Consider the following 24,776-nt stretch of genomic DNA (forward strand, 5'->3'; position numbering starts at 1 on the left):
CTGGCTCTGAGGAAGTCAGATCAGCATTAAATACTAAGCATGGGTAAATAAATAGTGACTTGGTGATGGGATACTGGTCACTGTTCACCTTCCTTGAAGGGTGTTTCTGAACCAGATGGGCTTTTAATGGCAATTGAGTTGTTACATGATCACTATTATGCCATTTTAGATGCTCAGTTCTTATTGAATTCCAGTCTCACCATCTGCCCTAATGGAATTCCAGCCTATGTCACCAGAGCATTAGCCAGGGTCTTTGGATTGATGGTGCTGGATGAAGGGCTTTCCTGATGAAGGGCTTTTGCCCGAAACATCAATTTCGCTGCTCCTTAGATGCTGCCTGATCTGCTGTGCTCTTCCAGCACCACTAATCCAGAATCTGGTTTCCGTGCTGTACATCTCTCTGACTCTATGAGTCAGAATGTGAAGACTTAATTAAATGCAGAAATACTGTGAGGCTGATACAACTTAATCAATTATATAAGAACTCAAAGGCACAATCATACAGCCCTGTGATTTCCTGCCCTCCTCTCTATCCTAAATACCACATCGCACTGCTGCTTCCTGCTTCAAACATATCATGCCTGCACATCATTCTTAAACTCTTCAATTTTGTAGACAACCTACTATATTTTACTCCTAATAAATACTTCTCAAATCTTAAAAAAATTACCAGCATCTGTCCACACTTTTCTCCTCAGCACTTTGCATCTCCCTTCACTTCATGCACGCCTCTAGTCCTTTCTCTTTACTAAAAGTAATTCGCGTTTAGTGGCATGATTGAAAGAAAAGCAGATTGTGAAAAATAAGTGATTGCGCACCTGTAATGGCATTTTAAAGCAACAGAATTGTAAAAGAATGAATACATTGCTTATCACTAAACGTTCAGTCATGAAATATGAATAGTGATCCAAAAAACAAATTGCTGTTAATTGTTTTTACCTCTCTGGATTAATGCCCAGTGACAAAGCCAACAGGTCTTTGCCTCTGCAAACCAGCAAAAATTCATTTGCAGCTAATGATAATTTTAATTTGGCTCATCTCTCGCTTTTTCAGGCAGTGCTATAAGTTATGTGCTGTAATTCCATCAAATTTCTCTCCGAAAAACCATTATCTCAAATTCAGTTTATCTGGTAAGCTGTAAGGAAGTCTTGGTCACCAGCTGCCATAATTGGACTCTTTGATATTAACTAACCAACCACAACTCTGGAGCAAGTCTGCCAAACTATTAGCTTCAAACTAGGGTTATAAAACAACACAGCTTATGTTGAGTAGTTATTCTGAGTAAACTGCAGTTAATCTACCCAACCGCTGATGTTTTACCCAGTATTGGCGTTTTTGGGTTTGGCTCCGGTCTTTATTTTTTTAAACAAATGTTTCAAGACCTCATGAGTATTTATCTCCAAGAGCCTTTGCTAGTACATTGTATTTATATACTTATTCACTTGGGCAGAATGGCCGAGGATAATTTGTCGTGTGCATCGGTATCCCAGCAGTGACTTATTCCTTCAAAAGAATGGCAAGAAAGAAGATTGGTGGATAAAGAAAGTTCAGAAAAACATTTAACAAAAAAATTTGAGTTTTGGCTGACCATTAAGCTAGAATAAGTAGTGCGGGTGCATTTATTTTTTCTCTATTTTTGTCACTCCATTTCCAGGTCAGATACAGCAATGCCATATGCAGAATGAAGCAGACGGTATGCTATTCTAAAATTATTAAACCACAACAAACATTTGTCTATGTACTGCTGTTTGATGCAGAGGTTAAGGGGAGGAGACACATTTGTTTAAACTACAGATAGAACAGGAGCTTTATTTGCTCAACCTAACTGGACTCTGTGTAGTTGATGTTTATATTGTGCATGTACTGAAAAACTATGAACTTCACAAGGTAGGTTTGCTTTTAGTGCAAAGGATTTTACTTTGAGAAAACTGGAAATTTCTAATGTACATTTTTGACGAGACGTCAGTAATGTAAATTCCAGCAAGCTGGTCATGTTTACTGCAGTTCTTGTCCTTTTTTAGCCATATACGTGATCATGCATGCTGTTACTCATAGAGAAAGTGTTTAAATATGTCTAATTTTGAATATTAACAGCAATTTGTTTTTTGGATTACTAGTCATATTTCATGACTGAACATTTAGTGATAAGCAATGTATTCATTCTTTTACAATTCTGTTGCTTTAAAATGCCATTACAGGTGCACATTCACTTATTTTTCACAATCTGCTTTTCTTTCAATCATGCCACTAAACGCGAATTACTTTTAGTAAAGAAAAAGGACTAGAGGCGTGCATGAAGTGAAGGGAGATGCAAAGTGCTGAGGAGAAAAGTGTGGACAGATGCTGGTAATTTTTTTAAGATTTGAGAAGTATTTATTAGGAGTAAAATATAGTAGGTTGTCTACAAAATTGAAGAGTTTAAGAATGATGTGCAGGCATGATATGTTTGAAGCAGGAAGCAGCAGTGTGATGTGGTATTTAGGATAGAGAGTAGGGAAGGAAATCGCAGGGCTGCATGATGGTGTCTTTTGAGTTGTTATATAATTGATTAAGTTATATCAGCCTCACAGTATTTCTGCATTTAATTAAGTCTTCACATTCTGACTCATAGAGTCAGAGAGATGTACAGCATGGAAACAGACTCTTCAGTCCAACCTGTCCACGCTGACCAGGTATCCCAATCCAATCTATTCCCACCTGCCAGCACCCGGCCTATATCCCGCCAAACCCTTCCTATTCATATATCCATCCAAATGCCTCTTAAAATATGCAATTATACCAGCCTCCACTCTCTGGCAGTTCATTCCATACATGTGCCACCCTCTGCGTAAAAAAGTTGCCCTTTAGGTCTCTTTTATCTTTCCCCTCTCACCATACACCTATGCCATCTATTCTGGATTCCCCGACCCTAGGGAAAAGACTTTGCCTATTTACCCTATCCATGCCCCCTCTATAAGGTCACCCCTCAGTCTCCAATGCTCCAGGGAAAATCGTGGTATAGTGGTGAGCTTAGCTGCCTTCCAAGCAGTTGACCTGGGTTTGATTCCTGGCCATTATAGTGTTGTACCTTCTAAACTGTCTTTAAAAGAAAAGGCACTGGGTTAAAACCAGAACATGAATGTTTCATTCTTTGGTGAAACGGGTCTATCAGATTGCCCCTTCCTTTTTCTCCCTGTGTCTACATGGGTTTCCTCCGGGTGCTCCGGTTTCCCCTCTCAGTCCAAAGATGTGAATTGGCCGTGCTAAATTGCCCATAGTGTTAGGTGCATTAGTCAGAGGGAAATATGTCTGGGTGGGTTACTCTTTGGAGGGTCGGTGTGGACTTGTTGGGCCGAAGAGCCTGTTTCCACCCTGTAGGGAATCTAAAATAGCCTCAGCCTGTTCAGCCTCTCCCTATAGCTCAAATCCTCCAACCCTGGTAGCATCCTTGTAAATCTTTTCTGAACCCTTTCAGGTTTCACAACATCTTTCCAATAGGAAGGAGACCAGAATTGCATGCAATATTCCAATAGTGGCTGAACCAATGTCCTGTACAGCCGCAATATGACCTCCCAACTCCTGTACTCAGTACTCTAAGCAATAAAGGAAAGCAGACCAAACCCCTCCTTCATTATCTTATCACCCTGCGACTGCACTTTCAAGGAGCTATGAACCTGCACTCCAAGATCTTTTTATTCCCTAGGACCTTACCAGTAAGTGTATAAGTCCTGCTAAGATTTGCTTTCCCAAAATGCAGCACTTTGCATTTCTCTAAATTTAACTCCATCTGCCACTTCTCAGCCCGTTGGTCCATCTGGCCCAGATCCTGTTGTAATCTGAGGTAACCCTCTTTGCTATCCCCTTCACCTCCAATTTTGGTGTCATCCACAAAATTACTAACTGTATCTCTTATGCTCTCATCCGAATCATTTATATAAATAACAAAAAGTAGAGGACCCAGCATGGATCCTTGTGGCACTCCACTGGTCACATGCCTCCAGTCTGAAAACAACCCTCCACCACCTCCCTCTGTCTTCTACCTTTGAGCCAGTTCTGTATCCACATCGCTAGTTCTCCCTGTATTCCATGAGATCTAACCTTGTTAATCAGTCTCCCATGAAAAACCTTGTTGAACGCCTTACTGAAGTCCATATAGATCACATCTACCACTCTGCCCTCATCAGTCCTCTTTGTTACTTCCTCAAAAAACACATCTGCATGGAGGGATAGTTGTTTGGTTCAGGACTTCCATGTTAGATGGAAATTCCACCCATGATGTATGAGGAAAGGAGGGAATGCTTGAAATCCATTGTGTCTGATCATGCAAAACAAAAGAAGGTGCAAGTTATTGAAGTGATTGGAAGATGGTTAATTTCATTTCTTATTGTACTATATATTGTAATATAATTGGGGGAGGGGGGGGCAAGAAACTACCAATTCATGGAGAAATTGTTTTTGCTGCAACTTTACCAAGTTGATTTTTTTTACAGCAGAATGCGATTATGAAGAAAATTGAAATTGGCGAAGATTTTTGAAATTCTCCTTTTTGTTCCTTGCATTTTATTTGAGATCACCACAGTGCTGGATGTTCGTTCTTTGTCTCCTCCTGTCACTTATCCATTTGCCTTTCAACTTGCAATGTTTGAGTCTTTGATCACTGCATCTTTTCATTTCGTCTTAGATCTTCCTCTTCTCCCTACCCTGACAGTCCCAAGTCAATCACTTTCCTCTCTCTACAATTCTTCTTACTCTCTGCAGTCACCATATTATGGTAATCTCTTCGCACTACTTTCCTTTTTGCTCCCTAGTCTTCACCGATCTTGTGTGCTGATTTGTGATTTTTCCCTTATTGCTCCAGAAGTTTATCACAGCATCTGTTCTCTATGTAACTTGATATTGCCAAGTTTATACATGATGTAACAAGGACTCACAATTATTTCTTTCAGTTTCGACAATACGTTTCTGTTGCGTAAGATTCCACTGTGTTTCTAATTACTCTAACCAGAGGAATCTGTTAGTTGATTTCCATTTATATATTTCCATGTTAGCTACCACTGAACCCAGGTACTTGACACTGCTCACATTCTCCAAGTATTCACTCATAACGTTTTACATTGTCACTTGATCATCTTCAATGGTTCAAACTGACAGTCCACCTGCTGATTCTTTTGGTCTGCTGATCTTCAGACCTGTGTCTTGTGTTTTTCTCCAGAAACTTTGTCAAGTTTTCATTGTCACCACATAGCTCAATGTCATCTGCAAGTTTTATTGACCGTGGCATTTTCCTTCTCATTTGCTCAGTGACAACATCAGGAAAAGGGAGAACTTCAGTACAAGTAATTTGTCTAATCCAACTTTGGGGAATTCTTATACATTGAAATAATTGAAAACAAAAGATCCTGCAATAATGTCCTCCTGGTTCTTCAAGGCATCCACTTATTATACAGTGTTAGTCACTGTAGAAGTACAATCTGCAAATTCAGCAGTTGTTTTGATACACAGCCAGAACCCACATGTAGCAAGAAAGTAGATGGCAAAATAGTTGGTTCAAATGGTATTGGCCGAAGGAGGAACTTTTAGCCAACCAAGTGTATACAGCTACTCTCCTCTATCTACATGAAATGCTGAAGAGGGAAATTGGGCCTCACTTTGATGCCTCATCTGAAGCAGCAGCATGTTCAACTAAGCAACACTCTGTTAGTAATTCATGAACTTTAAGAACAGCCTCAACATAATGTATTAGAAAATGAATATTGGAGTTAAAACATATAACCCATGAGGGAAATTATGAAGTCATGATGTAGATGATGCATCGGTTGTGTATGTCAAATCTGAGAATATTTAGCAGTCATAAGTAGTCTTTCAGCAGAATTATTGAGAGGTCATAGAAACTGAAAATTCTTCAGTGTAGTTGTTACTTAAATATTTCTGTTTATCACCAATCCTTTGATGTCAGCATTTGTTGTGCTTTTAGTTTGATGGGCATGTGATCCCTGTTGAGAGTGTGGTGCTGGAAGAGCACAGCGGGTCAGGCAGCATCCGAGGAGCAGGTGAATCAACGTTTTGGGCATGAGTCCTTCATCAGGAATTGTGATCTCTGACTTAGCCTTGTAGGCACTCCTGTAATGAGGACCTTGGTTGGCAACCAGCAGAGATGGTGCAGGCAGATTGTTTTCTCAAACAGTTGCCCTTCATTTCCATCTGCTCTTTCTCTTGATGCCATTTTGCAAATTGTTAGAGGTTGAAACGTTGCAATGTCAAGACTGAGTTTTTAAAATGATCATATTTCTTCTTGCAGAGAGAAGGCAACTGACGAAGCTTTTTTTTGTCAATTATACTATACCATACTTGATCTAGGAATTTATGTTTTGAGAAATTGTAGTTTTTATAAATTTTGTCTAATTGATTTGTCATTTAAACTGACCTGAAGTTCAAGTTAGATATTGATTTGAGCAAGTTGCACTGCAGGCTGTTTTGTAGCTGATACAAAATTCAGTACAAAAATAGCGTTTTGTAAAACACTTTATATGTACATTTAGTTGTGTGCTTTTCATGCATTTTCTTTTAAATACAATGTCCTCAGTATTTGCAGGCATGGAAAGTGGTCATTTAAGTATGACTTATATTCAGCTTTCTCCCAATGTTACTGCTGTGGCTAAAAAGTAAGGGTGTCGTTCCTTGATATAACTAGTACTTTTCGTCACTATTGGTTATGTAGGTTTTAAGGGCTTGCCTAATCTCTCAAACTTGCAATGCAAGCTCAATGTTTACCTCTGCAAATGATTAGCAACAGGTTTGAGTTGAAGAGGCTTTTTTTAAAAATGTTTTTGCCAATGTAAATTGACATTCAGAAAAATCAGGAATCGTATGTTCAAGTAAAACAAACTTTTTCAAAACCTACTGTACACTTAATTAAGTTTGAATAGTGCTTTTTGATCCTATCCACTAAAGTTTAGTGTTACTGTGGCTCGTGTATACATTGAAAATCATGATTGCTGCATATTATGCAGCATAATACAAATTAAGGTCAAATATCTATCTTCCACAGAAGATTGATTAATTGATTTATCGTTTATTTTCAAAATCTCAGCTTTTTGGAAATGTAAGTGGAGGGATAAATCATTTTGGCAGGAAGGACGATGATATTGAGAAAAATATAAGTTGCACTTAGATTTGTTCTGAGCAAATCCTTGGGGTTGGGGAGTCCAGAAGTAGAGAGCATAGATTTAGGGTGAGAGGGGAAAGATGTAAAAGAGACCTAAGGGGCAACTTTTTCACGTAGAGGGTGGTACGTGTATGGAATGAGCTGCCAGAGGATGTGGTGGAGGCTGGTACAATTGCAACATTTAAGAGGCATTTGGATGGGCATATGAATAGGAAGGGTTTGGAGGGATATGGGCTGGATGTTTGCAGGTGGGAATAGATTGGGTTGGGACATCTTGTCAGCATGGACGGGTTGGACCGAAGGGTCTGTTTCCATGCTGTACATCTCTATGACTCTAAAATTAAACTCCTTTTGAGTCTTAATTTCTTCTAACAGCGCAGCTCTGTATTGGAAGGGGGATTGTGCAATTTACCTCCATTTTAACAGGAGGCAAGATGTTTTGCACAAATAATCTTTGTTGGTTCTGTGAGTCACTTATATGTCTATTGTGCCTGATAAACTAAGCAGTTCAACAATACAGACCAAAAATCTGAGCTTTCTCATCTGCAATCTTATTGCTTACCAAGCTAATCTCAGAACTATGGTTGCTGCGTGGGTTAAGGTCAGAGAAGACAACTTGTTTTCTGCTGTTGTATGCAATTGGCAAACCCTTGCAAGACCTACTCCTCATTGGCCAAGAGCAAAAATGAACTTGACAAGGTAACCATGTCTTTGTTCATATGAGAAGCATGGCCCCTTGGGGAGAAAAATCTTTTCATGTACTTGTATTGTGGAAAACAAATAGAGTGTGCATTTGCATACTAAAATTATTTAATGGGAAGTTTAAATTTTTCATGGAAGAATCATTGGGTCAGTTAGAATTCCCATCAGTTGAACATTTGACATCACTTTTATTCAATTCTGTTTTGAATGTACTTAAATTGCTGACGTAGTTTATTCAAACCTATGTAATCAGAATTTTGAACTTGCGACATACTTAGGATAGCAATGCGAAACCTTGAGATATTCATTAGGTGCAGTAACATAGAACAAGCATAGAATAGTCACCCTTTTTGGTTTCTCCTGTCCAAGATTACATAGAAGATGCAATGCAGCAACAGGCCGTTTGGGCGCAACTGGTCAATACAGATGTTTAGACTCCACTCAAACCACCTCCCATTTGGTTGGATTTAAAACTACCATCATAAGCTTTCTTCCCCCTCACTCTTGTACATGTCCAGCTTGCTTCCCTGAAATGTATCTGTGCTATTCACTTCAACTGACCTCTGTGATAGTGAGTTCCACATTGTTGCAACTCTGGGTAAAAGATGTTTTCTTCTGAATTCCCTGTTGGATTTTTTTGGTGACCATCTTATAGTGATGGCTTCTAGCTGTGTTCTTTCTCACAAGAGGAAACACTTTTCTAAGACTTTTCCTAATTTTAAAGATCTCCAGTAGGTCCTTCCTTAACCGATGCTTTTTTGAAGAGAAAAGAGACCCATTATGTCACTCCTGTCCTGAAAGGTATACCTGTTCATTTCTTCCTTTATCCCTATCAATTGTCTCAGGCCTGTCTCCATTGCTCCTTTTATTCTTTTTATAACATGAAACCCAGACCTGCATTTGAGTTGCAGTGTTCGATACAAGGTTCTTCCACGTAGTGAGGTTTTGGCTGAACTGATTCTTAAACACTCTAAACCTGTTTTTGTCCCAAGTCCTCTTCTATTCTTATCTGGTAAAAAAAAATCATCAATCTCTGATTTAAAGTTAATAAAATATCTATTGATTCTACAATAAGCTTGCTTTTTGTGGGATAAATTTTCATTCTTCTATCACCCTTTCATGTACATGCATTTCCTCCCTTCTTTCCAGAATACCTGACTGTAATTTGAAGGTTATGTCCCTTTGACCTAAATTCCATCTCCTGAGGAAAAAGAATCTTCGCCATAATAATTCCTTTCAAAACCCAAAATCCTCAAATCAACTTTAAACTCCTGTATTCTGAGGAATAACAAAATTATATTGCACTTTGGCTCCTCTATGGCACCATACCAGCAATCTTTGTGCCAGCAGCAAACTTCAGTTTATGACTGTCTCATGTCTAAGGCTTTAAATATAGTGCACATCATTATGGAACACCATTAATCACCACCAAAAGAATACCTTTTATTACTCCTGTTTTTCCAAATATTTCACTTTTATCAGTTTATAAAAATAATTGTAGAGCAATGCCGAAATAACTCGAAGGAGGCTGGTATCCCATCACCTAGTCACCCTCTATCTACCTGTGCACAGTTCATGGACTCTGACCAGCTAGCTCAGAGCCAGTCCCTAGAAAGAGGAGACTCTTTGACATTCCTGTTTGTTTGTTTGTTTGTATGTTTATTTTTTTAAACAAATTACAAAACAGTTTGCAAAAAATAGTTAACATTTACAGCTGTATACAACAGCAATTTTACAAGGGAGAGGAGCAGCAAAGCCAGGCCCTCTACCCTACCTTTCAACCAATTTACAGGGAGATGAGGACAAACCTCAAATCCCGGTTCCACATTCCTGTTTGTTTTTTTTTATTTTATTAAACAAATTACAAAAACAGTTTACAAAAAAAGTTACATTTACAGCTGTACACAAGAGACAGCAATTTTACAAGGGAGAGGAGCAGCAAAGTCAGGCCCCAAACCCTACCATTCAAACAGTTTACAAGGACATGAGGACAAACCTCAAATCCCAGTTTCACATAAAAATATGAAGAGACATCAACAATGATTTTTGTACATTAGACAATACTGTTACATACAAGAGTGCAGAACATTCCTGTTTATATCTGTAAGTCAGGACTTCCTGATTGGGTTAACAGCTCCAGTCAGGGAACTCTTACTCAATGAGATCCACCTGGTTGGTCCAATCACTACAGTTGGTCATAGTCTTTCTGTAATTTTCCTGTTTTGGCAACATGAGGCACTTTATCTTGCAATCTTGCTAAGAGTTGGTCCAAAAACATACACATTTCAGCTGAAGTTGTCACTATTTGAATTGAAAACCTTTCTCTGAAGTAATCCAACAATTGTTGCTTGAAAATGCTAAATTTCTGTTGATGCACGTTCTGCAACTCCTTCGGCAAAGAAGGTGTCTTGCCTATTTCATATTCAGAGTCCAAGAGTGGATTCAAACAAATTATTTTTTCAGGATCTTGACAATAAACATTCAAACCAATTGTAAAACGCCCGAACAATATGTGCTACATTTATAGAAACAGTTTGGATGTCTTCTGTTTTTGCATTCTGCATTAATTACATTGTCAGTATCTACCAGGCTATGGGCCAAGTGCTGGAAAGTGGGATTCGAATAGTTGGGTGGTTGTTTTTTTACTGGCATGTACTCAATGGGCTTTTTTTTGTGTGGTAGACCTTTATAACTCTCTCTGACCCAAGCTGTTGAAATATTTGGAAGTGTTATTAATTGGTTTTAGTTTGAAGTCAAAAGAAAAGCTCCTTAGTGGAGAATTAGTATCGAATATATTATAACATGACCTGTTGATGTCCAAAATTTGAAGTTAGGGATAATTTTTCTAATAAGTACCTGAGGCCTGATGAAGAATGTACTACATGGTCTGCTGAATATTGTCCTACATAAGTTATCTGTTTTGTAAGTACCTAAGATTTTCAAGAAAGTTACTTGTGTGAAGATAGCTTCAAAAGCTGCTACAGGAATTTTGAAGGGCTTATACCCGATACATCCATTCTCCTACTTAGATGCTGCCTGACCTGCTGTGCTTTTCCAGCATCACACTCTCGTTTCAGAGACAGGATTTGGACAATTTATAACCTGTTTCTGAAATTTAAAAATCTTTTGTATTAGCAATGTTTTCCAATCAGTTTTCTGATTGTCATGTTGTCCAAATTATTTTCAAAATTAAAGGTTATTAAAGAATGCAATGTGAAACAAAATGTAGATTGTTTATAAATGAACGTCCACTCTACTGAGAGAACGCATATCTCAGTGCTTTTGGAAATAAAAGAACGCATGGCTCTATTTGAAAGAGAATAGAGACTTGCTTTTATAGAAGGCCAGGAGAGTTCTCTCAATTCCTCAACCAACATTTTCGTATCAGCCAACAACTAAACCCAATTTATTTAGTCAACTATCTAGTTGTTGTTCATGGAACTTTGCTTAAGTGGTTTGCTGTTTGTTGCAATTGTGACCACACTTCAAAAATACCCTGGTGTCTACAGAAAGCTTTGGAACATCTCAGAAGTGTGAAACCTCCATATATCATTATAAGGTCCTTTCACTGGAGAAGTGACAGTGTGAATTATGATTGGTCTGGCTTTAAAGTATTTGAAGCTAAATATGTTTGAAACTTGTGTTTTGCATGGAACAAGTTGATGATCCTAGGCTTGTGGTGAAAACAAGTTTCACCAAATTATGAAATTGGTGATTGGATTAAATAGTTTTTTTTCTATTTCAGAACGGCATCAAATGAACAATGAGTTCTCAAATTATAGTTGACAGGAAAATGATTATTAAAATAAATTACTGGTTGTTTTTAAATTCTCCTTTGTATATTACTGGTTGGGCAGCATTTATTGTCTGTCCCTAGTTACCCTTGAGAAAGTGGTGGTGAGCTGCAATCTTGAGCCGCAACAATCTATTTGCTATACGTCAGGTATTTGTACTTGAGATGCACTAGTCATGGGAATTTCACTGCGATGTTTTCTCCGAGATGCAATTAAATATCCTGCTATTAATATTTCATGCATCCTGTTCGTTCAGTTATTTCACTTCATTTCTGTTTCTGGTTTATGTTACAAATTGTGAAACCTACCTGGTCCTAGTCGTGGCATTGATTACATTAAGTAATGAATATTAATGATTTTGTTAAGCATTTGTTCAGATATTTTTGGCATATATAGTTGGTTGTTCTCTTTAACTTGTGGAAGCAAGGTAGAATGATGGCTCTACTAGTATTGTACAGGTTTATCTGCTTGGATAACTTCCAGTTTGAAATAGTTTGGGTTATTCCATTTTCTGAGCCAAAAGTCGAAATTACTGGAAAAGATCTGGCAGCATCTATGGAGAGAAATCAAAGTTAATATGACCCTTCTTCAGAACCAATTCAGCATCCACAGTTCCTATGATTTTTTATTCCATTTTCTGTTGTGTATCATTGAAATATCAAAGTTGGGATTTATTGAGATTGAGGATATGAGTACACTGAATCATGCAGTGTACTTGTCTGTAAATGCAGATATTTAAATATTGACCCAGAATCATGTTTTAAATACACATTGAAGCAGCTCCCCTGACCCATGGTTGACTGGCTAGACCATTTTGCTAGATTCTAAGTAGTACAGGGGAGGAGACTGCAAGTATGGATGGGAGGAAGAAAAAGACGGAAACAAAGCAGAAGGTTCAAGGGGGAGCAGGGATTTAAGGAGAAGCCAACAGCCAAGGAATTGTGGAGTTGGAAGAGGAGGCTACTAGAGGGAGTGGTGTTGGAGGAGGATGCTTCAAAGCGAGAGAGGATAAAAGAAAGAGAAACTGTCAATCAAGAAATACTCACCTAACCAGCACTCTGGAAAACTCTGAGATTCCTTGTAAATGAATGTGGAATCTCTCGACTAAAGTTATATAAATTCAGGAACAACCATATTGGTTAAGATGTAATGAAATACTGTTAGTTGTAAAATCTAGTTTTTCAGATTGAGACCTGAGGTGCAGTTAAAAGGATAGTAATTGCTTGATTAAAATGTTCTCACTACATTTGTATACGACAGATCTGCATTAGTTATGTCCTTTCACTCCTCTGCTCAAGGTATGTTGAGGGTGGTAACTTGTGTGTTGAAGTCAATGCCAGTTATTTTGGAAAGCAAAACTTTTGACAGCTTCTGCCTATTGCTTGCGCCAATTTAAAATACTGCGGTAATGAGTGGAGGTGTTGTGGTAATGTTACTGGTCTACTGAATTAGAAATCCAGGCTAATGTTCTGAGGAAATGGATTCATATCTCTCCAGAGTAAAAAATGAGGTCTGCAGATGCTGGAGATCACAGCTGCAAATGTGTTGCTGGTCAAAGCACAGCAGGCCAGGCAGCATCTCAGGAATAGAGAATTCGACGTTTCGAGCATAAGCCCTTCATCAGGAATAACCAGAGCTGATGGTAACATTTGAATTCAGTAAAAAATAAAATTTGGAGATGAAAATTAGCCTAATGGCAACCATGTAACCATCGTGGAATCTACCCATTTGGTTCACTGGACTAGAGCACCTCCCACCCTGCCTTCTGTAAAAAGGCTATCCCTTATTTTTAATTTCTCCCCCTCTGCCGCATCTGATCCCAGGAGGACCAGTTCCACTAGATGGCCGCCTCCTTCAAAGACCGCAATTTCCTTTCCCACGTGGTCATGAAGCCCTGCAGCTCATCTCATCCACTTCCCACACCTCCGCCCTTGTACCCCACCTCTCCAACCGCAACAAGGACAGCCCCCTCCCCAAAGTCCTCACTTTTCACCCCATCAGATTAGATTAGATTAGATTACTTACAGTGTGGAAATAGGCCCTTCGGCCCAACAAGTCCACACCGACCCGCCGAAGCGCAACCCACCCATACCCCTACATATACCCCTTACCTAACACTATGGGCAATTTAGCATGGCCAATTCACCTGACCCGCACATCTTTGGACTGTGGGAGGAAACCGGAGCACCCGGAGGAAACCCACGCAGACACGGGGAGAATGTGCAAACTCCACACAGTCAGTCGCCTGAGGTGGGAATTGAACCCAGGTCCCTGGCGCTGTGAGGCAGCAGTGCTAACCACTGTGCCACCATGCCGCCCATAACTTCAGTATAAATTGGATCATCCTCCGCCCTTTCCGCCACCAACAAATAGACCCACCACCAGAGATATATTTCCCTCCCCATCCCTATTTGCTTTTCGTATAGACCATTCCCTCTGTGACACTGTTGTCAGGTCCATGTGTGTTTACCCCCCCCCCCCCCCCCCCCCCCCCCCCATCAATCCAATGGCACTGCACTGGTCACAGGCCTCCAATCTGAAAAACAACTCTCCACAACCACCTTCTGTCTTCTAACTTTAAACCAGTTCTGTATCCAACTGGTGAGTTCTCCCTGTATTCCATGAGACCTAACCTTGCTCACAGTCTCCCATGGGGAACCTGTTGTTGGGAGAAGATTCTGAGGGACAGGATTTATATGCATTTGAAAGACATGCAATTACTGATTTTTGTGCCTGGGAAATCATGTATCACTAATTTGATTGTATCTTTTTGAGGGGTTGACCAAAAAGATTGAAGGTAGAACAGTCAACTTTGTTGATATGCACTTCAGCAAATCGTTCAACAAGAATCAACATGATAGACTGGTTAGTAAGATTAGATTACGTGGGATCAGGAGGTGCTTGTCGATTGGATACAAAATTGTCTTGTAGGTAGGAGACAGAGGGTGGTGGTGGAGGATTGTTTTTTGAACTGGAGGCTTGTGACCAGTGGTGTGCCACGAGGATCGCAACTGAATCCATTACTTTTCATCGTTTGTATAAATGGTTTGAATGTGAATATAGGTATGGTTAGTAAGTTTGCAGATGACAATGTAAAAGGTTATCTGAGTGCAACGTGACCTTAATCCCATGGGCTGAGAAGTGGCAAATGAAGTTTAATTTGGATAAACGTGAGGTGTTGTATTTTGATAAGGCAAACAGGGCAGGACTTATCCACTTAATTGGGCCCTGTGGAATGTTGCCAAACAAAGAGACAGAGGGGTGCAGGTGCATTGTTCCTTAAACGTGGAGTTTCAATTAGACAAGGTGGTAAAGAAGGCATTTGGCATGCTTGCCTTCATTGGTCAGAATATTGAGTAAAGGAGTTGGGAGGACATGCTCCAGTTGAATAAGACATTGGTGAGGACACTTGTAAAATACTGTGCACAGTTCTAGTCACGGTCCTATAGGAAGGATATTGTTATATTTGAGAGGGTGCAGAAGAGATTTAGAAAGATATTGCTGGGACTGGAAGTTTTGATTTCTCGGGAGACGCTGAATGGGCTGGGGCTTTTTCCCTGGCGTGTTGGAGGCTGAGGGGTGATCTTTTTTTTTTAAAGATATTTTTATTAGAAATTTAATATTTTGACAGATTTACAAAAATAAACAGAACTTTCAAGCACAAACATTAATATAAAAATAGATCTTAAATATATAATCATCAAAATTCAAAGGAATGATACTAAAGAAGAAAGAAAAACAATGAAACTCAGTTAACTACTAATCTAATCCACAATTATCCAGAGTGTATAGTTGAGTCACTTACATCCTTCAAACAAGAGAAAATGTTCTCTAATACACTCGTAACAGTATAATAAAAAGAAAACTATTTCCAAACAATAAGAACAAAAAAAATAAAACATGTTTGAATGGAGATCCTCCCCCTTGTTCTCAGGGGGCCTTACTTCCTTTCTAAAGGTCCACCATATCCTCTCCCAAACAGTGTCCCACCCTTAACCCGGGCGCTCCTTAATAGGATTTAGATATAATACCGAGCTAGAGTTGACAGTGAGCGCCCCACCCCCACCCCTCCCCACCCATACCTGAGTATATCTGATAGCATCAATGCCACGTACAAACACACATAACTATAAAATTACAACTCCAACAAATTACAGTTAAGTATAATAACATAAAATAGCAAGAGAAGACAACCCTGCTCCCAGAAGCAAAAGTAAAGTAGAGTAAAGTATCCATTTCTCCCCACGGAGTGTGGAAGAGGCAAGCCAACATAAATTGTCTCTTACGATTTATTTAAACGAGTCTAAAAGTTCCTTAGCCTCTTCTGGTGATCTAAAATTATACTCGGATCCTTCGTGGGTAAAGCATAACGTCGCTGGGTAGCGTAAGGTGTATTGAATATTTAAGTTCCTTAGACATTTCTTCACCTCATCAAACGCCTTCCTCCTTCGTGCCAAAGCCGGGGAGAAGTCCTGAAATAACATAATCTTGGATCCTTCATGAATCATAGCTTTAGGATCCTTTCCAAGATTTCTGGAGGCATCCAGGAGTATCTGCCTCTCCCTATAACTCTGCAGCCGGAACAGGACCGGGCGTGGGCGCTGGTTTGGGCCAGATCCGCGTGCTGCGACCCGGTAGGCCCACTCCACCCTTACCCGGTCAGTTTCAGCCCCCAGGTTTAAAAGCTGGGGCAACCATCGCTCCAGAAATACTACTAACTGTCCCTTCTCTTCTTGTTCAGGGAGGCCCAGAAGACGGATATTCTTTCTCCGATTTCTATTATCCAGGTCATCCATGTAGATTTCAAAGGCCCGGACTCTCTGCTCCAGAGCTCGCACCTGTTCTGCAGCTGTTTGTGCTGCAGCCCCGGAGGTCGTGGCCTTTAGCTCCGCCCCCTCCACTCGGCCCTGCAGTTCCTCAATAGCCTGGCTGTGCTTTTGTAGCTTTTCTTCGAATGCATTCCATCTCTGTCTGGATTCTGCAATGAAATTGACGAGTGTCGTTTCCAGCCTGGCAATCATCTCTTCAAGGCCTGTTTTTACATCAGCTGCAGCCGGAGGAGGAGAGGAGGGTGGGGGAGGGGTCTTTGTTTTCTGAGAGCTGCGGGATCCCTTTGATTTACCCATTATCCACTTAATATTAAACTGCTTAAATATAATAGTAAACAGCTAATTAAGGTTAGAAATTTTTTTTGGGTGGTTTGGTAAGTGTGGTGGGGGTGAGTAACTCACTTTACCCAGGTTTTGGGAAGAGCACTGTAAACTCAGACTTGCTGAGTCGCCGCCATCTTGGATCTCCCCGAGGGGTGATCTTAGAGGTTGATAAAATCATGAGGGGCATGGATATGATGAATAGTCAGTCTTTTCCTCAGGGTAGGGGAGTCCAAAATGAGAGGACAAATTTCATTCTCACTCACACTCAACACTGGAGCCCCCCAGCGATGTACTGTACTCGATGTATACCCATGACTGCATCACCAAATACCAGACTAATGTCATTTACAAGTTCATTGATGACATCACCATTGTTGGTTGAATCTCAGATGACAACGAAACAGACTAAAGACAGGAGGTGGAAGACATGAAAAAATGGTACACTGAGACAAAAAAACTAGCTCTCAATGCCAGCAAAACCAAGAACTCATTATTGACTTTTGGTGGGATGTTACTTATATCCCCCTACACATTAACAGCACAGAGGTGGAATGAGTGGACAGTACCAAGCTCCTGGGAGTGTTCATCCACTACAAGCTTTCTTGGACTCTTTGTGAGGACACACTGGTTACAAAGGCCCAAAAACATCTCCTCTTCCTCAGGCATCTAAGAAAATTTGACATGGCGGCAAATATCCTTGCCAACGTTTATAGCTGCGCTATCAAGAGCATTCTGTCTCTTCCCTGGTATGGCAATTGTACCATTCAAGATCAGAGAAGGTTACAGAGAGTGGTGAATTCGACCCGGACAATCACAAAGGCCAACCTCCCATCTATAGAATCCATCTACCAGGCCTGTTGTCTAGGAAAGGCCACCAGCATTCTCAAAGATTCATCCCACCCTGGCAATGCTTTTCTCCAACCTCAACCATCAGGGAGAAGGTACAGAAGCCTAAACACATGCATCAGCTGGTTTCGAAATAGTTTCTGCCTGACTGTTGTTAGAATACTGAATGGACTCTCAAACTCTGAACATTTGCCAGTACCTGTGTTTTTTGTTTTGCTGTGATTTACCTATTATTTACTTATCTATGCTATTTAACTATGTGATCTGCCTGTATTGTTCACAAGACATAGCTTTTCACTGTCCCTTGGTACACGTGACAGTCAATTCAATTCAATTCGTAGGTTTAAGGTGAGAGGGGAAAGATTTAAAAGGGACCTGGGAGGTAACTTTTTCATGCAGAGGATGGTGAATACAAGGAGTGAACTGGCAGAGGAAGTGCTGGAGGCTGGTACAATTACAACTTTTAAAATGCATCTGGATGGGTACATGAATAGGAAGGTTTGGAGAGATGTGGACCAAATGCTGGCACATGGGGCTCTGTCAGATTGGGATGTTGAGTTGGTGCAGGCGAGTTGACCCAAAGGATTTGTTTCCCTGCTGTATGACAATGACTCTAAGTAACTCAATTCAAGGGTGACTAGAGATGAACACTAACTGCAGGCTTAGTGAGTGACACCCACCTCCCTTGAATGACAATGATGGAGCGTTTAAAATTAATTGCGCCAGAATTAGAGTAGCAGGGATTACTTTGAGGGTTTAACAAAAGAGAACTGCATTTGTATGACTTGTTTCTCAGCCACAGGACATCTCAGTGATTTACAGCTAATTAAGTACTTTTGAATTGTATCTACTGTTGTACTGTTATTGGTTCTGAGGCAAGAGGAAATTGCAGAGAAAGGGACAGATAAAGCCATGGAAGGATTTTGAAAATATGTGAGAGAATTTACAAAACTAAAACATGAAGTAATTGGAACCTAGCCTGGGTACGAGAACATGGTGTGACACATGTATGGGACTTTGCAAGTTGTCTTGAGCTTTTTTCATGCTTTCATAGGCAAGACATTTCAATCAGATTACCTTCCTGCTCTTTATAGAATCCCTACAGCGTGGAAGCAGACCCATTTGACCCATCAAAGAGCATCCTAAGCAGACGTCCTCCATCCTATCTCTGTAACCTGCATTTCTCGTAGCTGATTGACCTAACCTATACGTCCTTGGACATATGGGCAATTTAGCATGGTTAATCCATCTAACCTGGACTGTGGGAGGAAATTGGAGCATCTGAAGGAAACCCATGCAGAGACAGGGACAACACAGACAGCTGTCTAAGACTGGATTCAAACCCAGGTCCCCGATGCTAACTAAGTCCCATGCCAAATCTTTTGAAATTTTTGAATTCTGTTAGTTGGGTTTATATGACGTTTAGAGAGTCAGGTAGAATGCAGAACTGGGGCTTGTGATTGGGAAAGGGTGGACTGCTGAGCTGTGCAGTTATAGTCTAACCTGAAGTAAACTCAGTTGTAACAAAAATTGAATAAGGAGAGGATGCAAGTGGAAATTATCCTTGAGGATTGGATCATTACAAGTAACAAAACAAGATTAGTCTCTCCTAAGAAAGTAACACATGAATCCATTTCACTTTTTGTTATCATTCATACTATGTTATCACATTTGGAAATTTCAATATCTTCATGGAAATGCATTTATCTTGCAGTTATCCCACAGCTAATGTCACATTGCCGAGTCATGTCTCTTGCATCAGTTTATCTAGGTGGCATTACCTGTCGGATTTGAAAGCAGGATAGTGAAGAAGGCGTTTGATATGCTTTCTTTTATTGATTAGAGTATTGAGTACAGGAGTTGGGAGATCATGTTGCGGCTCGACAGGACATTGATTAGGCCACTATTGGAGTATTGCGTGTAATTCTGGCCTCCTTCCTATCGGAAAGATGTTGTGAAACTTGAAAGAGTTCAGAAAAGATTTACAAGGATGTTGCTAAGGTTGGAAGATTTGAGGCTGAACAGGCTGGGGCTGTTTTACCTGGAGCGTCAGAGGCTGAGGAGTGACTTTATAGAGGTTTGCAAAATCATGAAGGGCATGGATAGGATAAATAGGGAGTCCTGGCTCGAGGGCATAGGTTTAGGGTGAGCGTGGAAAGATGTAAGAGACCTAAGGAGCAACGTTTTCACACGTGTATGGAATGAGCTGTCAGAGGAAGTGGTGGAGGCTGGTACAATTACAACATTTAAAAGGCATTTGGATGGGTATATGAATAGGAAGGGTTTAGAGGGATATGGGCTGGGTGCTGGCAGGTGGGACTAGATTGGGATGGGATATTTGGTCGGCATGGACGGGTTGGACCGAAGGGTCTGTTTCCATGCTCTACATCTCTATGATTCTATGAAGTGCAAGCCACACACTATAACTTGTTATTTGGTTTAATTGTTCTTAAAGTAAATAACATGGCAGTAAGGTATGAATTCAGATTTCTCCAGCTTCCTCATTTCCCCTCCCCCCACCTTGTCTCAGTCGGTTCCCTCAACTCAGCACCGCCCTCCTAACCTGCAATCCTCTTCCTGACCTCTCCGCCCCCACCCCACTCCGGCCTATCACCCTCACCTTGACCTCCTTCCACCTATCCCACCTCCATCGCCCCTCCCCCTAGTCCCTCCTCCCTACCTTTTATCTCAGCCTGCTTGGCTCTCTCTCTTATTCCTGATGAAGGGCTTATGCTCGAAACGTCGAATTCTCTATTCCTGAGATGCTGCCTGGCCTGCTGTGCTTTGACCAGCAACACATTTGCAGCTGTGATCTCCAGCATCTGCAGACCTCATTTTTTACACGTAAAAATCATGGCATCCAAGATATGTAAACACTGTTTTATTTTTAATAGCTGGTGGTTTCACTGAAACCAGCTGTGATTAGGTAGTTAATCAAAAGGCTTTGCATCATACTCCTGAACTGTCTCTCGAATCCTCCAATACTCCATCCATGTCTCCCACTTATTTCTCATCTACATGCTGTACCCTATCAATAGCATCCAAAAGAGCACCATTAGTTTACAGACTGTGCTGATCACACTGAGCTCCATGTCACCGTTACCTCTCGATTCTTTGTGTTACTTGATTCTTAGGTTGCCTCAGCATTTAGTGACGGCCAGTACTGGATGAGCAAAATTTTCCTTCAATTAAATGTTGGGAAATCTTTTTTGTTCTTTACTCCAAATTCTGGTCCCTATCTACTGACTATCCCCTTCCCTGCCAAAAACGGGATTGAACAAGTCTGATTTTTTTTTTTGACTCATTCACAGGATGAGGGCGTCACTGGATAACCAGCATTTATTGCCCACCCCAGCAGGCATTTCAGAATCAACCACATTGCTGTGGGTCTGGATTCACATGTAGGCCAGACCGGGTAAGGACAGTGGCTTCCTTCCCTAAAGGACATTAGTGAACCAGTTGGGTTTTTCCAACAATTGACAATGGATTCCTGGTCACGATAGACTCTTGATTCCAGATATTTATTGAATTCAGATTCCACCATCGTCTGTAGCAGGATTCAAACCCGGGTTTCCAGAACATTATCTGGGTCTCTGGGCTGAGAGTCCAGCGATAAGACCATGAGGCCATTGCTTCTGCGGAGTGTCATGTTTGATCCCGCAATGGACTTCCACACAGGTGTGCCTGATCACTAAGTTTGTAACATTTCAAAATATCTGTAGTATAGTTCTCTTTACTGTAATCTAATTTAATCACTGGTCAGACTACCATCTTGTTACTCCAGATCTCTTGTGAATTTTACAATTTGTAGTTTGACACATTTCATTTGATTGAATTGTTGATGAAATATAGTCACTGTTAGTTAATGCCATTCCACTTCTGCAAATTTTATTTTAAAGTTAGATTCTGCACCTATATGTGAATAGAAAAGATGTTCAGCTTAAAATATATATTATTGTTACCATCAGGACATCATGTGACATTAGAGAAGGTTTTACATAAAAGACTCACACATGGAAACAGTAACATATGAATAATGTTACTGGAAGATAATCTAATTAATGGTCCACTGGTTCAAATCCCACCACAGCAGCATGTAAAATTTAAATCCAATGATCCATCTAGAAGAAAAACTAGTCTCAGGGCTACCATATCTTCTCCTCTTCGATCTGACCAAATACAAACTAAGGGAACGTTTTGCTGATCATTTCAGCCAGGCCATAAGGGCCAGCCTGACCTCCCGGTCACCATCCATTTTCAATTCCCCTTCCCACCCCCCCCTCCAACATGTCCATCCTCGGCCTCATCCATTACCACAGTGAATCAGACCACAAATTGAAGGAACAACTTATCTTCAGCTTGGACAGCCTACAGCCCTGAGGACTCAACATTGAATTTTCCAATTTCAAATAACCTTCCCACTCATCCCTGGACTTCCTTTCCAGCCCCATCTCCTCCCTTCCGTTTCTCCTACTAACCCTTTTCAGCTACTGACCGGATTCATTCCTCCTAATGACCAACCAGGTCGTACTTACCACCTGTATTCACCTTTCACCACCCATAACCTTCCCCCCCCTATCCCCACCTGCATTCCTGAAGAAGCGTTATACCCGAAACGTCAACTTCTCCATCTCAAAATGCTGCCTGGCTTGCTGTGTTCTTCCAGCCTTCTGCTTGCCTACTTTGGATTCCAGCAACTATAGTTTTTTTTGTCTCAAACCTTCTCTTAGCAGCTTCCAACATGTTTACATTAGAACACAGGAACAGGACATTCAGACCCAAAAGCCTGTTTGTTATTTTATGACGTCATGGCTGTTCTATGGCCTAACTCCATATACCTGTCTTTGATCATATCACTTAACTTTTCACTCATCAAACAAATTATCTAGCTCAGATTTAAAACTAACTTGCATCCTTTCTTTGTTAAATAAGATGGCCAGTCCTTTACACACTATTTCAGATGCAGTCTCACCAGGACACTCTAAAATTGAAGTTCGGTTTCTCTACTCTTTTGTATTAAATTTCCCTTGCATTAAGTCACATACCCAGGCGCTCCTAGTTATTTCCTGTACCCATGTACTAATCTTTTATGATTTGTGCACTAGGGCATCTTGATTCCTCTATCTCTTCAAGATCAGTATTTAGATAATACAGTCGGTTCTGCCGTAACGCATTAGTTATGTTCTTATGCAATCCAGTATTATAAGAAAATAGTATCAACACCACTTAAGCTAATGGGACCAGAATTGTGTTATAACCTAATTGTGTAAGAACTTAAATGCTTTGTGTCAGTCTTCATGGTGGAAGACATGAGTAATATCCCAACAATTAAGGAGAGTCAAGGGGTAGAGTTGAGTATTGGAGCCATTACAAAAGAGAAAGTGCTAGAAAAGCTACAAGGTCTAAAAGTTGACAAATCTCCAGGCCTGGATGGACTGCATCCTAGAGTTCTGAGGGAGGTGGCTGAAGAAATAGCCAGAGGCGTTGGTTGTAATCTTCTAAAAATTATTGGAGTCTGGCAAAGTCCCAGAAGATTGGAAAATCACTGTTGTAACCTACTTGTTCAAAAAAAATCAATACTAAAGATGGAAAATTACAGGCCGATTAGCCTAACCTCAGTTGTAGGTAAAATTCTGGAAACCATGTAAAGGATGAGATTTCTAAATTCTTGGAAGTGCAGGGTTGGATTAGAACAAGTCAGCATGGATTTAGTAAGGGAGGTTGTGCCTGACAAGCCTGTTGGAATTCTTTGAAGAGGTCACAAGTAGGTTAGACCAGGGAAACCCAGTGGATGTTCTCTACCTTGACTCCCAAAAGGCCTTTGATATGGTACCTCACAGGAGGCGGCTGAGTAAGGTGAGGGCCAATGGTGTTCGAGATGAGCTACTGGTATGGATTGAGAATTGGCTGTCTGACAGAGGGAGAGAGTTGGGATAAAAGCTTCCCGCAGGGAAGTGTTGGGGCTGCAGCTGTTCACTTTATATATAAAATGATCCGGATGAAGGAACTGAAGGCATTTTGGCGAAGTTCACCGATAATGCGAAGTTAGGTGGACAGGCAGGTAGTTCTAAGGAGGTGGGGAGGCTGCAGAAAGATTTAGACAGTTTAGGAGATTGAATTTCATCAGCCATTTCCTGGACTAATGTGAGGTCTTGCAAATTGGAAAAAAGAATACAGGCATGGACTATTTTTAAAACGGTCAGAAAATTCCTAAAGCCAAAGTACAGAGGGATCTGGGAGTGCTAGTCCAGGATTCTCTAAAGGTTGACTTGCTGTTGAGTCTGTGGTTAAGAAAGCAAATGTAATGTTGTCGTTTATCGCGAGGGTTGGAATATAAAAGCAGCGATGTGCTTCTGAGACTTGATAAATCTCGAGTTAGGCCCCATTTAGAATACTGTGTCCAATTTTGGGCCCCACACCTCAGGAAGGACATACAGACACTGGAGCATGTCCAGTGGAGATTCACACGGATGATCTTTGGAATGGTATGATTAACAGCTGAGGATCCTGGGATTGTATTCGTTAGAGTTTAGAAGGTTGAGAGGAGATCTAATTGAAACTTACAAGATAATGCGTGGCTTAGAAAGGTTGGACGCTGGGAAGTTGTTTCCGTCAGGCAGGGATACTGTGACCCGTGGGCACAGCCTTAGAATTAGAGGGGGTCAATTTAAAACTGAAATGAGGAGACATTTCTTCAGTTAGAGAGTGGTGGGCCTGTGGAATTCATTGCCACAGAGCGTAGTGGAGGCTGGGACATTAAATGTCCTCAAGGCTGAGGTCAATAAATTGTTAATCTCGCAAGGAATTCCTGATGAAGGGCTTATGCTCGAAACGTCGAATTCTCTATTCCTGAGATGCTGCCTAACCTGCTGTGCTTTGACCAGCAACACATTTGCAGCTGTGATCTCCAGCATCTGCAGACCTCATTTTTTAATCTCGCAAGGAATTAAGCGACATGGGGAGAGTGCAGGTAAGTGGCGTTGAAATGCTCATAAGTCATAATTGAATGGTGGAGTGGACTCGATGGGTCAAATGGCCTTACTTCCACTCTTATGGTCTAATTACCACTACATGTTTTAAAAGTTCACGCTTTAAAAACAGTGACTCCCAACTTGTCAATTGTGTTATAGCAAATTC

At 40.7% G+C, this 24,776-nt stretch overlaps 1 protein-coding gene across 3 annotated transcripts in view; it reads left to right on the forward strand.

Moving 5' to 3' along the window:
- Nucleotides 1-24,776, forward strand: part of evi5a (ecotropic viral integration site 5a) — a 257,993-nt gene that overhangs the window by 49,730 nt on the left and 183,487 nt on the right. The gene's annotated exons all lie outside the window — the stretch shown is intronic.

Source organism: Hemiscyllium ocellatum, chromosome 9 (assembly GCF_020745735.1).
Source record: "Hemiscyllium ocellatum isolate sHemOce1 chromosome 9, sHemOce1.pat.X.cur, whole genome shotgun sequence".
In the NCBI taxonomy this organism is placed as follows: Eukaryota; Metazoa; Chordata; class Chondrichthyes; order Orectolobiformes; family Hemiscylliidae; genus Hemiscyllium; species Hemiscyllium ocellatum.